This window comes from Oratosquilla oratoria, chromosome 5 (assembly GCF_046742065.1).
Source record: "Oratosquilla oratoria isolate Oo_2021 chromosome 5, ASM4674206v1, whole genome shotgun sequence".
Lineage (NCBI taxonomy): Eukaryota > Metazoa > Arthropoda > Malacostraca > Stomatopoda > Squillidae > Oratosquilla > Oratosquilla oratoria.
Genome location: NC_134781.1, coordinates 38,331,743 through 38,349,813, shown reverse-complemented (window position 1 = coordinate 38,349,813; position 18,071 = coordinate 38,331,743). Strand labels below are relative to the sequence as shown.

The window sequence follows — 18,071 nt, the reverse complement described above, 5'->3', positions numbered from 1 at the left end:
GGAAAAGAGAAGTAAAGCAATCGTAGTTTGGGAGGCAAAGAGGAGAGCAGATGTGAAATGGGGTAAGAGTATGACAAAATTTTGAAAGTAATAAAAAGATGTTTTGGAAAGAAATTAAGAGAGGAAGAGGAGGCAAATCAAGTAGAGAAGAAAAGGTAAAAGATGCAGATGGAGAGATGATAATGGAAGAGAAGGCAGTAAGAGGAAGATGGGCAGAATATTTTAGGGAGTTGCTAAATGTGAAGGAGGATAGGGAGGGAAAGATAGCTGCAGTGGGAAATGCTAAGAAAATGATGGTGATGAGTGAGGAAAATGGAGAAATAAGGAAGGATGAAGTGAAGGCAGTTGTCAAGATGATGAAAGCAGGTAAGGCACCTGGTCTGGATGGATGCCATGCAGAATGTCAAAAAAAAAAAAAAAAAAAAAAAAAGGAGGTACAGTGATGGTGGACTGGCTGGTGAGGTTACTTAATGTTTGCTGGAGAGAGGGTAGAGTGCCGGAGGACTGGAGGAGTGCCTGTATAGTTCCACTTTACAAGGGAAAAGGGGACAAGTGTGATTGTAGTAGTTTCAGGGGGATTAGCTTGTTAAGTGTAGTTGGGAAGGTTTATGGGAGGATCTTGATTGAGAGGATTAGGAGAGGAACAGAGGGAGTAATTGGTGAGGAACAGTGTGGATTTAGGACGGGTAGAGGTTGTGTAGATCAGATTTTTGTGGTAAGACAGATATGTGAGAAAGCTATAGGAAAGGGGAAGGATGTTTTTTGAGCTTTTATGGATCTGGAAAAGGCTTACGACAGGGTAGAGAGAAAGGCACTGTGGGAGGTTATGCAGATATATGGGATAGGAGGAAAGCTTCTCGGAGCTGTCAAGAGTTTTTATGAGAGTAATAGAGCTTGTGTCAGGATTAGAAATGGAGAGAGTGAGTGGTTTGAGGTAAAGGTGGGACTTCGTCAAGGATGCGTTATGTCACCCTGGCTGTTCAACTTATACATGGATGGGGTAGTGTGAGAGGTAAATGGAAGGGTAGTGGGTCAGGGATTGGAGTTGGTTAAAGAAAATGGAGAAAAGTGGGAGGTGAGCCAGCTGTTGTTTGCGGACGACACTGCGCTTGTGGCAGGATCAGAGGAGGGATTGAGGAAGTTGGTGACAGAGTTTGGGAGAGTGTGTGATAGAAGAAAGCTGAAGATAAATGTGGGTAAAAGTAAGGTGATGTGTACAAGAGGTGAAAGTGGCAGTAGACTGGAAGTGAGCATTAACCTCTTCACTCCGGGGCACATTGCACGTCTGGCAGCATCAGCTGCCCGACGTGCGATGTGGCGTCATAATAATCACATTATAAAAAATAAAGTCACTGCTCAATCGTTCGTTCTCTTTCACCCATGAATTTAGATAACCATAGAAAATATGATAAAGCCAGTTTAGGGAGAATGGAGGTTATGTAGGTACGACTACAATAAATATAATCAAGATGCTGACGTCGGCATCATCACGTATCCACTTGCTCCTCATGCCGCCTATGTAGGCGTCACCGTATGGAAGTGGTTAAGGGAGAGCAACTGGAGGAAGTGGATAGTTTTAGATACTTGGGTGCAAATGTGGCAGGAAAAGGTGGAGTGAAGGTGGAGGTAGAATGTAGACTGATAGAAGCGAGTAAATGCCTTGGTGGATTAAAAAGTGTAATGAGGAATAGACATTTGGGAATGGATGCTAAGAGGAGACTGTATGAAGGAGTGATTGTGCCAACAGCACTGTATGGGGCAGAAACATGGAACATAAGAGAGGAAGAGAGAAGGAGTTTGAATGTGTTTGAGATGAGGTGTCTGAGAAGTATGATGGGGGTTACAAGGTTTGACAGAGTGAGAAATGAGGAGGTGAGGAGAACAGGGGTGGAAAGGGAGTTGGGAGGTAGGGTTGATGAAAGAGTTTTAGGATGGTTTGGACACATGGAAAGAATTAGTGAAGAAAGACTAGTAAAAGAGGTATGGAAGGCAGATGTGGAGGGAGTGAACATGAAGGGATGTCCTTGGATGAGGTGGATGGATGGAGTGATAGGGGCTTTGGGGATGAGGGGAATGTCTGTTGAGGAAGGACGGGAGAGGACAGAAGACAGGGGTGAATGGAGAATGGTTGTATATGGATGATGTTGTGATGCATGAGGTGGAATGGGTGGGGGGATGGGGGGATGGGGGGTGAGGTAGTATGTATGAGCAAAATTTGATGCAACCCTTAGGGATTTCTCCCTATCTTCTCCTTTAATGCATGGGGGGACAGAGAGGGGGGTCGCCGATTTAATGAAGCAGCATTGCTGTGGATGTGCTGTGTCTTGCGACACTGCTTCTGACCCAGGGCAGTGGACAAGGTGCAGGGATGACCCGTCATCCAGGAGGTGCTAAGATAAGAGGGAGGGTGGAGGGGTGTGGAGTGTATTCAGGGATGGAATGGGTGGGAATGATTTTATGCCTTTTCCTTTTTGGCTACCTCCCTTGTAAGGGGGAAAAAGCCTTGGTATATGTATATATGTGTACCATCCACCTCAAAGCTGCTGGTCTCCCACATCACTGATACAGCAGATGCACTGAGAGTGAGATTTCCTGCTGCCAAGATCATCATATGTGGTGACTTCAATCAATTGAACATATCAGACATCATAAATCAACTCCATCTTACTCTAGTCATAGATTTCCCAATGAATGGTAAGAATAGCCTTGACTTTATCATGACTGACCTGAGTCAATACTACCTAACCCTCCCCCCTCCCACCACCACCTCCCCAACTGTGGGGTCAGCTGTTGTCAGGACTCACAGGCCCACCCCTGACTCAGCCATGGGAGTTTGGGCAGTGGATAGTACACCATCCCTGATCAGAAGTTCTCCTAGTGGATGATGTTGACACCAACTGGGATCATTATGTCAATACCATCACTGAGGCTTATCACCACTTTTTTTCCACCAAGACACCATGCACTCCTCAGACATTTTCTGGATTACACCAAGGATTAAATGGCTGATGGGACAGGGAGACAGGGGAACAAGGCATTCTATACAAACACCAGCCTTTACAGGAGTATTTGCAACAAAATCATCCATGAAATTAAGACTGCCAAAATGTCATATCATCCAAGCAAAGTCAATCATTTCAAACAGGTAAATAGCAGCCAATGGTACTTTAAGATTAAAGAGCTGTATGGTCTGAACAACCAGTCATCTCTCCCTTGCATTTCTCAGTCACCCCCTGAACAGGCAGCATAGGATATCAACAGTCACTTTGCTACTATATGTCAAAGTCTCCACAAGCTCATTCCTGCCCTCCTCCCAGCCTACCTGCCATCCCCTTCCCCCCACCCTCTGTTCTTGAGTTTGAAATCATTAAGAAATTAAAAAGCTTCAATTCTAAAAGATCCACCACACCAGTTGACCTCCCACTAAAGCTCTACCAGGACTTGCTGAACTTGCCATTCCTCTTTGTTTGATAATCAATGCCTCTCTAACTCAAAATAAATGCCCCAGAGATTGGAAGACTTCATATGTCAACCCCATCCCTAAAGTCCCCAGCCCCCAGTCCTTAATAAAATGACCTGAGGCCAATTGCCATCACACCCATCACCAGTCTCATCTGTGAGGACTTTGTTTTCAACTGGGCACATAGTAACATATGCAACAAAATAGATCCCCAGCAATTTGGCAACATCAAAACTTCATCCACTACTGTTTAATTGACCTACTTGATTTTATTTACAGAAATTTAAACAAATGTAACACTTCCCTTGCTCTCATTTTCATTAATTTTAGAAAAGTATTTGATCTGGTTGACCATACCAACTTAATAAGGTAATCAATAGAAATTGGTCTCCATCCCAACCAAGTAACATGGCTGTTGGATTTCCCAAGTGAGCACAGACAGTGTGTCAGGTTTAACTGCTTGACCCCTACCCCCAAGGGACCAAGATTGGACTGCTATGCTTCCTAATGTTAATTAACAATGCTTTAGCTGATGGTTCCCATCACTGGAAATATGTTGATGACTCAACTGTTGGCATCACCGTTGACAACACAGCTCCTGACTATTCTCCACTGCAGGCTACTCTTGATAAGTTACAAGCCTGGATGACTGACAACCACGTGACCATTAACAGTACAAAAATGGTCACCATGCACTTTTGGACATCAAAGAAGGATGTACTTGATCCAAATGTCACAATCTGCACCTAACCTATCCAAGTAGTGAAGTCCACTAAATTACTGGGAATCACTACAGGTAGTCATAAGTCGATTCAGTTGCAAGTTGGTCTTTATTCTAAATGTATGGGTAAAAATGTTAGGATTATCCATTATACCCCAGAGAAGAACCCCTCACCATAATTTGAGGCATTCATATCCCAGCTGCTGGGATATGTGGAGTACAACTACATGGCTGATATCTTTTTGAGGATCTAAACAATCTCATCTCTAGCCTCGACTTCTGTCGGGGCATGTTAGGGAGTTATCCTTTACTCAATGCACTGTGGTTCACAGTGGGTCACTCTCAGCCAATTGACATGCCACAACAAAAGGCTGGCTAGGATGAGCTAGGCTGCGTATCCGAAAGTAGCGACCATGGGTTACGGGTCAGAGCAACAATGACAGCTGCCAACCAGTGTGCAGGATACGTGCTGGCTTGGCTGTCTCGAGCCGTCTTGCTGGTAAGGCTCAACAGAAACTGCCAAAAGCACTGATTGCCTCGGAACCCAATGAAAATCACCACTTACAGTAGCCGTGTCTCTCGCCACCCACGAAGCCAGTCATCGCCTTGGAACCTCTCCTAGCTGCCTGGCGCATGGGCATTGAGCTCAACATTCATCTCTCTTTTGGCACCCGGAGCCAGAAGTCACTCCCTACTCGGTGCCAAACACCTGGTGAATCACTACAGTCAAGCCGTGGTCCCGTGGGCTGTGCCATGTGAAAGATGTAAAACCCTACTCTTTCCTGGAGATAAATCACACAGTCTTCCAGTGTTTACCCTCTGGACAGACCCTACCCAGCATCCACCAATCCTGACAAAGACTGATTCGGTGTGCCACGTGAGTGTGGGGCCATAATCAGTGGCAGGAAAATTGATTTTTGTGAGTGGTACTACGGTGCCCCAATGGAACTTGTTCATCTTTTTAAGTGCATGATAATAACTTGGAAAAACTGGTCATAAGTCATCAACAATCTGTAAATGTTGAGCAACCATGGTGACATTATACAACCATAGTGCAACCTCACCTTCATTTTAAACTCTCCTCCAACTTCCTTTCCTACCCTTACACAAGATCTATTACTTGTTAAACTTTCTCACCACCCTGAACAGCCTACCCCTATACCATACATCTACATACATAAACTGGAGGTCATGAAGTGAAAACTATGCTGATTCCTTGTATGAGAAATTGATCTTTTGAAGATAGATTGAACAAAATAAATCTGACCACACTGGAAGAGAGATGTGTGTGGGGGAGATTTGATCATGATGTACATAGGATTGAGGAGTTTCATAAAAAACTTTTTTACTAAACAAAACTTTTCTACCGTCTGGCAAGCGAGTGATACCTGCCAACCAGTCGCAAGTCCCATAGGTCATAAGTTGACGACTACCTGTATTGATGACCAACTGGACTGGAAGCAGCATGTGACAAACACCGTCAGAGCAGTATCCTATTGACTATACATGCTGTGAAGGCTGAGATCACTTGGAACACCACAGAAGGGGTTGAAGAATATATATTCCACCTTTATTTTGCCTAAACTTTGCAATGCATCTCCAGCCTGGACCCCCTCCATCAATCTCACTCAGGAACGGCAGCTAGAAAGGGTACAGAAAATGGCATGCAAAATCGTCCTAGGTTCCTCTTATTCCAACTATGAGGCTACTCTAACCATCCTCAACCTGCCCAAACTCTCTGACCATCACAAGGAGACACAAAGAAAATTTGGAATCAAGCTATTATGTCATCCTTGCCACCATAACTTGCTACCGTTGGAAGTTGACCGCCCTCCCTGGGACACAAGACATCACCATATTAACACTAAGACACATTTATCATTTTCTATATGTTCATGTTTTATATATTTGTATAGTGCACAATCACTTCAGCATCATAATATGCATAGGTAATCATTTATTATGTACCCTCTTACCTTAATATGTGTATTTTCACCCCTTGGCTGCCATGTTTTCAATAAACCGTTTATTATTATTATCATATACTTTTCAGAGAATGCAAAGTTTGCACACAAGCAAATTTCTGCACGCACAGCAAAAAATTTGAGGAAACATTACTCCACTTCCAATCACCCCCCCCCCTTACTCCCTCTTATCTTGGATCCTCCTGGATGACGGGTCCCTGCATCTTGCCCACTGCCCAGGGTCAGAAGCAATGTAGCAAGACACAACACATCCATACCTAGGCTGCTTCATTTAATCGGCGACCCCCTCTCCATTACCTCATGCAGAACAGAAGACAGGGAAAAATCCCTTCAGGGTGCATCAAAATATCATCCACACATATGCCCTCACCCACGCACTCCTTTCCATGCATCACAACATCATCCATATACAGCCATTCTCCACTCACCCCATTCTCGTCTTCTCCCTTTCTTAAACACATTCCCCTCTTTCCAAATGCCTTTTACCCAATCCATCCATCTCATCCTTGGTTGCCCCCTCACTCCTCCTCTGCTTTCCACTTTTACTAATCTTTCTTCACTCATTCTTTCCATGTGTTCAAACCATCCCAATACTTTTACATCAACCATCTCCTAACTCCCTTTTCACCCCTGCTTTCCTCATTTCTTACTCTATCCAGCCTAGTAACCCCTACCACACTTCTCAGACATTTCAACTCAAACACATTTAAAATCTTCCTCTCTTATATGTTTCTGCCCCATACCGTCCTGTCAGCACAATCACTCTTTCATACTATCTCCTCTTATCATTCATTCTTCAATGACTATTGCACATTACACTATTTAATACCCAAGGCATTTACTTCCTTCTCTCAATCTACATTCTACCTCAACTCCTCCCTTTCCTGCCACATTTGCAACCAAGTATCTAAAGCTATACACTAAAGCTACTCACTTTCAATTTGCTGCCATATTCTCCCCTTGTACATCTCATCACCTTACGTTTACCCACATTCATCTTTAACTTCCATCTTTCACACACCTTCCCAAACTCCATCACTAACTTCCTTAATCCCTCCTCTGATCCTCCTACAAGCACAGTGCTGTCAGCAAACATGCCTTATCTCCCATTTTTCTCCAATTTCTTTAACCATCTCCCAGCCCATTATCCTTGCGTTTACTTATAGCACCATGTATAAATTCAACACATATATATATATATATTAGTGATGGGACAAGTACTCGGAATTGGAATCGAGAATTGAAAATATTGGAACTTTTTCTGGTATCGGAATCTGAACATTTTAATTCAATTTCCGATTCTGAAAACAATTCTTTAGAATTCGTATGTTTGCAACTTAGATTTTTATCACAGGTAATAATAAAAAATAAATATTTTGTTTGACGACTTTAAAGTATCAGTATAATCTATAGATCTTAAAATCCAAAGTATCATTATTTCTAAAGAAGTTGAGAACGTTTAGAGAAGAAAGAAATTGCAACACTAAATGGTTGCGATAGAATGAATAACAATAGCATGAGTTTGATACTTGACTAACAAACTTCAGCCTCATGTAGTTCCCAACTTGAGTGTTGTCCTGCTGAATTTTTTGTTTTTATTATTTCTTAGCTACCTTTGTAATTTTAATGTGATGCACAAGGATTAGTTTATAAGAACTATAATATGTAAGAAATAGCCATACAACATTTACCGCTTCCTTCGCCAAAAAATAAATTCGCAAATTTTTATAATTTTGGCCGTTGGCGGCTCATCTCATCCTAACTGGCAATCCCTTTCAGTAGCAAGTGACAAGTGTTCTTCCGTGCAAACTCTATGACTGACGGGTGTTTTTTACAGTTGTTATTGCTAACAGGTAAGTTTTAGCACTTATTACATTTTGCAATACCAGAAACCAATTGCTATTGCAAACACAGGATACATATTTCAATCAAACTGTTTTATTCAGAAAAATATGGCTCTTGTTCGTAATCAGAAAAAGTATTGTTCTTGTTCGTAGTCATAAGATTATAATTCTGAGCCCATGACCTTTTAGTGAATAAGTGAAGGCGGGTATTGCTAGATATTTAGAATATTGTAGATCCTTGTTGATTGTACGAATTTATTAGATAATAGAGAAGCGACTGCCTCTCTTATCATAACACACATTAAAGTCATTTCTCACTTTTTTGATATGGGAGAAAAAAAGGGACTGTTTGATGGGCTGGATTCAACACTGACAGCATAGAAAGCCTCTTTCATTGCTAGATTTTTGCAGTTACCTAAAGGACAAGAACTTAATACTGGCAACATATCTTGATCCAAGATTCAAGACTACTTTCTTAGATAGTAACTACCAAGGAATGCCTAATGAAGAGGCTATTGCGGTAGTTCACCGAAGAAAGTAAAAATATTTGTACTATAAATGAAGGAAATTTTGACACCTCTCCTGAAATACCACAAGGCGACTCATTTGATGTGTCTGAAGAGAAAAGTGATAATGAAAGTGACTTTACCTTCAGCTTTGAAAAATACTTCTCTGAATTAAAGAAAAAGGGACAAGAAAAAATGGAGCTAATGCCTAACAAAGGATGTGATAATGCAAGTAGCGAAACTAGGAACAAATGAATTTTAATAGAACATGATATGTCCAAATATATATTTTTTGAAGAATATAGAAAATGATGAGAATCCTTTGCAGTGGTGGAGATTAAATAAAAATTAATTTCCTATCATGGCATTTTTTGGCAGGAAATATCTGTCTGCACCTCCCTCTTCTGTTGAAAACAAAAGATTAGTGTTGGAAGGACTATTTACTATAAATGAAGGAAATTTTGACACCTCTCCTGAAATACCACAAGGCATAGACTCATTTGATGTGTCTGAAGAGAAAAGTGATAATGAAAGTGACTTTACCTTCAGCTTTGAAAAATACTTCTCTGAATTAAAGAAAAAAGGACAAGAAAAAATGGAGCTAATGCCTAACAAAGGATGTGATAATGCAAGTAGCGAAACTAGGAACAAATGAATTTTAATAGAACATGAAATGTCTAAATATATATATTTTTGAAGAATATAGAAAATAATGAGAATCCTTTGCAGTGGTGGAGATTAAATCAAAATTAATTTCCTATCATGGCATTTTTTGGCAGGAAATATCTGTCTGCACCTCCCTCTTCTGTTGAAAGCAAAAGATTAGTGTTGGAAGGACTATTTACTCACCGAAAAGAAATAGACTGAAAGGTAAACCAGTGAGATGCTAATGTTCTTACATTACCATCTAAGAATATTGGGACTTGGATACGAATAAAGTACCTTCAAGGAATTTAGTTAAATATTTTTTTCTAAACTTTTATCCTTTTCATTTAATTTAATAAGAAACTTTTTTAATTTTTGCTATAACAAAACCATTTATGTCCCTTCTGAATGCATAATCAATAAAAGTACTTTGTCCAAAAAGTATTTGCTTCTTAAACCAGCTTCAGAATCTGAAAATAATCCTGCATTCATTGCAGGTATCGGAATCGGAATTTTAATTAGGTATCGGGACTCATATTGGAATCGTTATAAAATTTGGTATCATCCTGTCACTAATATATACACTCATGCCTTGATTTAACGGACTTAAAGGGGGGAACACCGGTCCGATATACCCAATTGTCCGAAGTTTCCGATACTACTGTATTTCAACGATTACGTTACGAAAAAATGAGGAATGAATACAGTACGGTATTTTTACTTAAGCACACTATCCAATCTGTTAGTGTAAATACCTGGGATCTGGCCCAAAATTTTCACCCCAAGAGTACCAAGTCCAAAATTTTCATCAACCGAATACTTCAGCGAATATTGGGTAAGTTGCTCCTTTTGTTTACGAATATCAGACACAGTTTGTTTCTTTACTCCATATTCATCACACACCTGCTTCACCGACACTCCACTTTCCAACTTTTTAATCAACTCAAGCTTCTGTGATACTGTTAAATTGACTCTTTTCCTCTTTTCTACAGGATGTACAGGTGCCATGGTTAAAAAAAGTTGAATTATTTCACAAACACACAAAACAGGGCCAAAAAGGTTGAAAAACACGGACCAAACAGCTCCACGTGTTCCAGCACAGTTGTAAACAAAGCGACCATAGGTCATCTGGCGGTCAACTGCGGAAACATCGGACCGCGTCCGGTTGCTCCGGATGATCCGGAAGCTACAGATTTTGTCCGTTGCATCCGAAATCCGTTAAAGTGAGGTCCGTTAAATCGAGGTATGAGTGTATATATAGAAAAGGAGACGAGATCATGGAATCTAGAGACTTGGGAGCTACATACGTACATACACCAAGGCTTTTTCCCCCTTACAAGGGAGGTAGCCAAAAAAGGAAAAGGCATAAAATCCTTCCCATCCATTCCATCCCTGAATACACTCCACACCCCTCCACCCTCCCTCTCATCTTAGTACCTCCTGGATGATGGGTCATCCCTGCACCTTGTCCACTGCCCTGGGTCAGAAGCAGTGTTGCAAGACACAGTACATCCACAGCAAGGCCGCTTCATTAAATTGGCGACCCCCCCTCTCCGTCCCCCAATGCATAAAGGAGAAGATGGGGAGAAATCCCTTCAGGCTGCATCAAAATTTGCTCACACATACTACCTCATCCCCCATCCCCCCGCCCATTCCACCTTATGCATCACAACATCATCCATATACAACCATTCTCCATTCACCCCTGTCTTCTGTCCTCTCCCATCCTTCCTCAACAGACATTCCCCTCTTCTCCAAAGCCCCCTTCACTCCATCCATCCACCTCATCCTAGGACATCCCTTCATGTTCACTCCCTCCACATCTGCCTTCCATACCTCTTTTACTAGTCTTTCTTCACTCATTCTTTCCATGTGTCCAAACCATCCTAATACTCTTTCATCAACCCTATCTCCCAATTCCCTTTCTACCCCTGTTCTCCTCCTCACTTCCTCATTTCTCACACTATCCAGCCTAGTAACCCCCATCATACTTCTCAGACACCTCATCTCAAACACATTCAAACTCCTTCTCTCTTCCTCTCTTATGTTCCATGTTTCTGCCCCATACAGTGCTGTTGGCACAATCACTCCTTCATATAGTCTCTTCTTAGCATCCATTCCCAAATGTCTATTCCTTGGGAGCTAAAGAAAGAAACCATGCACCTAAAGAATTAGTACAATGAAACCTACAAAGAACTGAGGGACTTAAAGAAAATGTGGAAATAAATAGAAATAGCAAGGTGAGTTGAAAAAAGAATTAATCAAAAGTGGGAATGAAAGGATGAAAAACAAGAATACCACCAATAATGAAGAAATAATGAAGAACTGTCGAAACTAGATTTAATGTTTACATCAGAGCCTGAAACTGTGGATAAAATTGAATACAAGACACCAATTGGGAAGAGTGACCACATATTACTTGAGTTTGAACTAAAAGAGGAAATAGATATGGAAAGAAATCAGAAATACAGGAAAGGAAGATTGATGTATAACAAAACGGACTTTGAAAAACTCACAAACTTCTTTCAAAAAATCTAAAATACAGACACACAAGTCGAAGAGATGTGGATAATTTTGAAAGCAATCTACAAAGAAAGAATATATAAATATATACCAAGTCAAAAACAGGAAAAGGTGTAAGTTGTAAGTTAAGTGCTGAATTAATAGGTGTAGCGAGGCAAAAGAAGAGATAAAGCTTGGAAAAGATGGAGAAAAGATGAAAAAACCTGGAAAGTGGCAAATATATATCAATCTAAGGAATGAATACATAAATTACACAGGGAGGAAAAAGAAATTATGAAAAAGGCATAATTGAAAAATGTAAGGACCAAAGAAAATCATTCTATAGATATGTGAACAGTAAACTAAAAAACCAACAAGAAATAGTAAAATTATGCCAAAGGATTATAGAATACACCGAATATATAGAAATGGCTGAAGTCATGAACAAACACTTCAAATCTGTGTTCACTAGAGAAAATATACAGCATGGGGATGAAAGAAGTGAAGTAAGATCCTTGCCCATGAGAGAAATAATTGTACAGTAAGTCCTCATTATATGGTATATATGCATTCCTGAAAACCCATTATAACATGTAAAAATAGGATATGGCAGACTTACCTTCTCCCTGCTCTTTCCTCTTCAAAACATGAGCGGATACCATATCTGTGAATTTTTCTTACCGTAAATAGAATCGAGGGTAGTAATTACCAAATACAGTAACTATGAATTTACCGGATAAAGAAATACCGTATAAGGAGGACTCACTGTACCAAGAAAAAAAAAATCATGGACCATATAATAAAACTTGATGTCAGGAAATCGCACGGCCCAGATGGAATTGCAAACTGGATACGAAAAGAATGTATAGATGAACTAATTGACAAAGTATACAAGGTATTAAGCTGCTCACTCAAAGAAAGAAAATTATCGGAAGACTGGAAAAATGCCAATATCGTATCAATATATAAAGGAGGAAACAAGGAAGACCCAGCAAATTAGACTGGTCTCCCTCACATATACAGAAGCACAAAATTTGTGAAAAGGTTATTAAAAATAGATGGACAAAACATCTGGAGGAAAACAATATACCGTATTTTTCGGACCATAAGGCGCACCCGCAATTTGCTATTCCCCGTCATTACATAAGGCGCACCTGACCATAAGGCGCAGCTGGTCTCGTCATCGGATAATCATGCTTATGTGAGTGCATTCAGAACTGATAATTTTCGTTGTCGAATGAGAAAAATCGTTTGGGATTTAGCAAAATTACAAAAATAAATGATATTTTTTTTTTTTTTTTTTTGGTCAGTGAAATCAGACCACCTCCATGGATGGTCTGCCCTACCAATACCCCTAAAAAACAACATAAACATGTCACGGGAATTGTAGGGAATAAAACCAGCATTAGCAGTTTTATTCCCGGAATTCTCTATTCACTTTAAAAACACAAGATTACAAAAGAAGGTAAATTTTTAGTTTCGACCATAGGCACAATATAGCAATAGAAAATGAATTATTAATTTTGTAAATTGTAATGTATCAACGTAATATGCAATTTTGTGAGCGGAAATAAAAAACAAAAAAAGTTACTAAAACAGATTTTGTAAGTAACGAAGTCTTGTCGGGCGAATGGTACGCCATGTTTGTTATGATAGATGCCGACGTCTAACCTAACCTGTGTTTAATAAATCGTTACCTGCAAATTAACTCATTCAACTCCAATGACAAGATTCTTGTCATTTGGTCAAATAAAACAAAATCATAAAACACTAAAATGTTTGATCAAACATTTTGGTGTTTTATGATTTTCTGTTTTATTTGACCAAATGACAAGAATCTTGTCATCAGAGTTTAATGGGTTAAATGTCATCCGGCTCGTCCTCGTTGTCGTCGTCGTGAGAGACGTTGGCGGGCTTTTCAACCACTCTCTCAGCTTGCGGGGTATACAGTTCCTATGCTACCGACTTCGTTCATTAGCATATTTGCTTGTAGCAAGGTATTTTTTTTCATTTCCGCCCACAAAATTGCATATTACGTTGATACATTTTAATTTACAAAATTAATAATTAATTTTCTATTGCTATATTGCGCCCATGGTCGAAACTTAAAAAATACCCAAATGACTACAGTTGGAGTGGAGCGAGACTAGACCAATGTAAAATGGCTGTCTTTGTTGTAAACGCTATCATGTCATAGCCATGATAGCGTTAATGAATGCGGTGTCATGGACACGAAAACTGTCGAAGTTTTCGCAATTTTCTTGTCAAGATACATGCATCTTGGTTATAACTTGGTTGTAACTTTTGCTAGGCCTATGCACTGTCGCCGTCGGCAGGCTAGCTACGAAACGTGTGAAAATAGTATGTCACTGTCCGAGTCATTTTTTTGCAATGAAGCCACACATAAGGCGCACCACCCAATTTTGGCTGATTTTAAGGATTTTGCCCGCGCCTTATGGTCCGAAAAATACGGTACTAAACCTGAGACAATTCAGATTTAGAGAGGAAAGGTCATGTGCCACAAATATGATCTGTTTCTATTCAAGACTAATAGATATAACACAAGAAAGGGATGGATGGGCTGATTGTGCTTTCCTAGATTTACAAAGCTTTTGATAAAGTACCACACAAAAAATTATTAAGAAAACTGGAAACCATAGGAGGGATACAAGAAAAACTATTGAAATGTTCCCAGATTTACAAAAAGCTTTTGATAAAGTACATACATACATATACCAAGGGCTTTTCCCCCTTACAAGGGAGGTAGCCAAAAAGAAAAAGGCATAAAAACCATTCCCACCCATTCTATCCCTAAATACAATCCACTCCCCTCCACCCTCCCTCTTATCTTGGCACGTCCTGGATGACGGGTCATCCCTGCATCTTGTCCACTGCCCTGGGTCAGAGGTAGTGTCGCAAGACACAGCACATCCATAGCAAGGCCGCTTCATTAAATCAGCGACCCCCCCCTCTCCGTCCCCTCATGCAGAAAAGGAGAAGACGGGGAGAAATCCCTTCGGGCTGCATCAAAAATTTCTCACACACTACTACCTCACCCCCCATCTCCCACCCATTCCACCTCATGCATCACAACATCATCCATACACAACCACACTCCATTCACCCCTGTCTTCTCCTGTCCTTCCTAAACAGACATTCCCCTCTTCCCCAAAGCCCCTTTCAACCCATCTCATCCTAGGTCAGCCCCTCATGTTCACTCTCTCCACATCTGCCTTCCATACCTCTTTTACTAGTCTTTTTTCACTCATTCTTTCCATGTGTCCAAACCATCCTAATACTCTTTCATCAACCCTATCTCCCAACTCCCTTTCCACCCCTGTTCTCCTCATCTCATTTCTCACTCTATCCAGCCTAGTAACCCCTATCATACTTCTCAGACATCTCATCTTAAACACATTCAAACTCCTCTCTTCCTCTCTTATGTTCCATGTTTCTGCCCCATACAGTGCTGTTGGCACAATCACTCCTTCATACAGTCTCCTCTTAGCATACATTCCCAAATGTCTATTCCTCATTACACTTTTTAATCCACCAAGGCATTTCCTCTCTTCTCTCAATCTACATTCTACCTCCATTCCACCCTTTCCTGCCACATTCGTACCCAAGTACCTAAAACTATCCACTTCCTCCAGTCGCTCTCCCTTAACCTCTTCAGTACGGGCCTTAAATCTCGCGGGCAGCAGCCGATGCCAGCCGTACGACGTGTCGTAATAATACTCGCATCATAAAATATAGTCACCGCTTATATCGATCGTTCTCTCTTTCACCCGTGAATTTTGATAACCATAGAAAATGTGATTACAGACAGTTTAGAGAGTATGTCATTACGGAGGGGCAACTACAATAAATATAATCAAGATGCCGATATGGCAGCCTCGCGCATCCACTTGCTCCTCATGACACCTACGTATGCGACACCGTATGGAAGGGGTTAACCCCTTCCATACGGTGCCGCACACGTAGGCGTCATGAGGAGCAAGTGGATTCGTGACGCTGCCATATCGGCGTCTTGATTATATTTATTGTAGTCGACCCTGTGTTTTTACATTCTCCCAAATGCGCCCTGAATCCCATTCTCTGTGGTTTTCAAAATTCGCGGGTGAAAGAGAGAACGATCGATATAAGCGGCGACTATATTTTATGATGCGAATATTATTTCGTTACGTCATACGGCTGGCATTGGCTGCTGCCCGCGAGATTTAAGTCCCGTACTGAAGTGGTTAATACTCACTTCCAGTCTGCTGCCACTTTCACCCCTTGTACATCTCATCATCTTACTTTTACCCACATTTATCTTCAACTTTCTTCTTTCACACTCTCTCCCACTAACTTCCTTAATTCCTCTTCTGATCCTGCTACAAGCGCAGTGTCATCAGTAAATAACTGCTGGCTCCATTTTCTTTAAAATTCTCCAATCCCTGACCCACCACCCTTATATTTACCTCTCGCACCACCCCATCCATGTACAAGTTGAACAGCCAGGGCGACATAACACATCCCTGATGAAGTCCCACCTTTACCTCAAACCACACACTCTCTCCATTTCTAATCCTGACACATGCTCTACTACTCTTGTAAAAACTCTTGACAGCTCCTAAAAGCTTTCCTCCTATCCCGTATATCTGCAATACCTCCCACAGTGCCTTCCTGTCTTCCCTGTCATAAGCCTTTTCCAAATCCATAAAAGCCCAAATAATATCCTTACCTTTTCCTATAGGTTTCTCATATATCTGTCTTACCACAAAAATCTGATCTACACAACCTCTGCCTGTCCTAAATCCACACTGTTCCTCGCCAATTACTCCCTCTGTTCCTCTCCTAATCCTCTAATCTCTCTGAAACTACTACACTCACACTTGTCCCCTTTTCCCTTGTAAAGTGGAACTATACAGGCACTCCTACAGTCCTCCGGCACTCTACCCTCTCTCCAGCAAACATTAAATAATCTCATCAGCCAGTTCACCATCACTGTACCTCCTCATTTTTTTTTTTTTTAGAAATTCTGCATGGCATCCATCCAGACCAGGTGCCTTATCTTAATAACTGCCTTCACTTCATCCTTACTTATTTCTCCTCCATTTTCCTCACTCATCATGGTCATTTTCTTAGCACTTCCCACTGCCACTATCTTTCCCTCCCTATCCTCCTTCACATTTAGCAACTCCCTAAAATAATCTGCCCATCTTCCCCTTACTGCCTTTTCTTCCATTATCATCTCTCTATGTGCACCTCTTACCTTTTCTTCTCTACTTGATTCGCCTCCTCTTCCTCTTTTAATTTCTTTCCAAAATATCTTATTACTTTCAAAATTTTCTGTCATACTCTTACCCCATTTCACATCTGCACTCCTCTTTGCCTCCTTTACCTTGTGCCACACAAAAAATAAAGAAAACTGGAAACCATAGGAGGGATACAAGGAAAACTATTGAAATGGATAGAGGATTTCTTGCATGAAAGAAAAATGAGAATAGTGGTCAGAGATAAGAGTTCTACTTAGGAAGAAGTGATTTGTGGTGTCCCACTGGGATCAATACTGGCTCTGATAATGTTTGCTATATGTAAATGACATGGATGAGGGTGTAAAATGTTACACGAACTTCTTTGCAGATGATGCAAAACTGATGAGGAAAGTACAGAAACAGAGTGTGAGTCACTACAGAGAGATTTAATCATGGTTTGGGAATGGAGTCAGAAGTGGGGCATGGCCTTCAACATAAAGAAATATAGCATAATGGAATTTGGGAGAGAAAAAATAAATAAATAAAAAATCAGAACAAAGGAAGTAAAGAGAGTTCTGAAAAAGACCTGGTGGTAATTATCACAAAACACACGACTCCTGATAAACAGATAAAATTGTTGGAGAAACCTACAACTTGCTAAGATCAATAAAGGTGGCCTTTACCTACTTGGACGAAGAAATGGTGAAGAAAATACTAGTAACACTGATACAGCCAATACTGGAGTATGCAGCGACACTATGGACACTCAGTACTAAAAAGAAAATAAAGAAAATTGAAAGAATCCAGAGCAATTATGAAGATGGCCCCAACATTTTCAAAACTGTCATATGAGGAGAGATTGTCAAAGCTGGAATTACTGACTTTGGAAGTCCTTGATAGAGAACATTTACTAAACTGGGATAAGAGAAATACAAGAGGACATGAAAAGAAACTCAAAAAGGAAGTTATAGAAGGGACCTGAAAAAGAACAGCTTTCCACACAGAGTGGTGGATGTCTGGAACAAATTGGACAAAACAATAGTTTGTTCAAAAACCATATATAAATTTATGAACAAACTAGGTACTGCAAGATACAAAGACGGGACACCACGAAGTATAGTTCCCCTTCCCATAAGAAACTAGGTAAATACACACACGCACACACAAA

The 18,071-nt window shown here is 40.6% G+C and overlaps 1 protein-coding gene across 6 annotated transcripts in view; it reads right to left on the bottom strand.

Moving 5' to 3' along the window:
- The window catches only part of Ars2 (arsenic resistance protein 2), a 314,986-nt gene that overhangs the window by 15,412 nt on the left and 281,503 nt on the right, over positions 1-18,071 (bottom strand). The gene's annotated exons all lie outside the window — the stretch shown is intronic.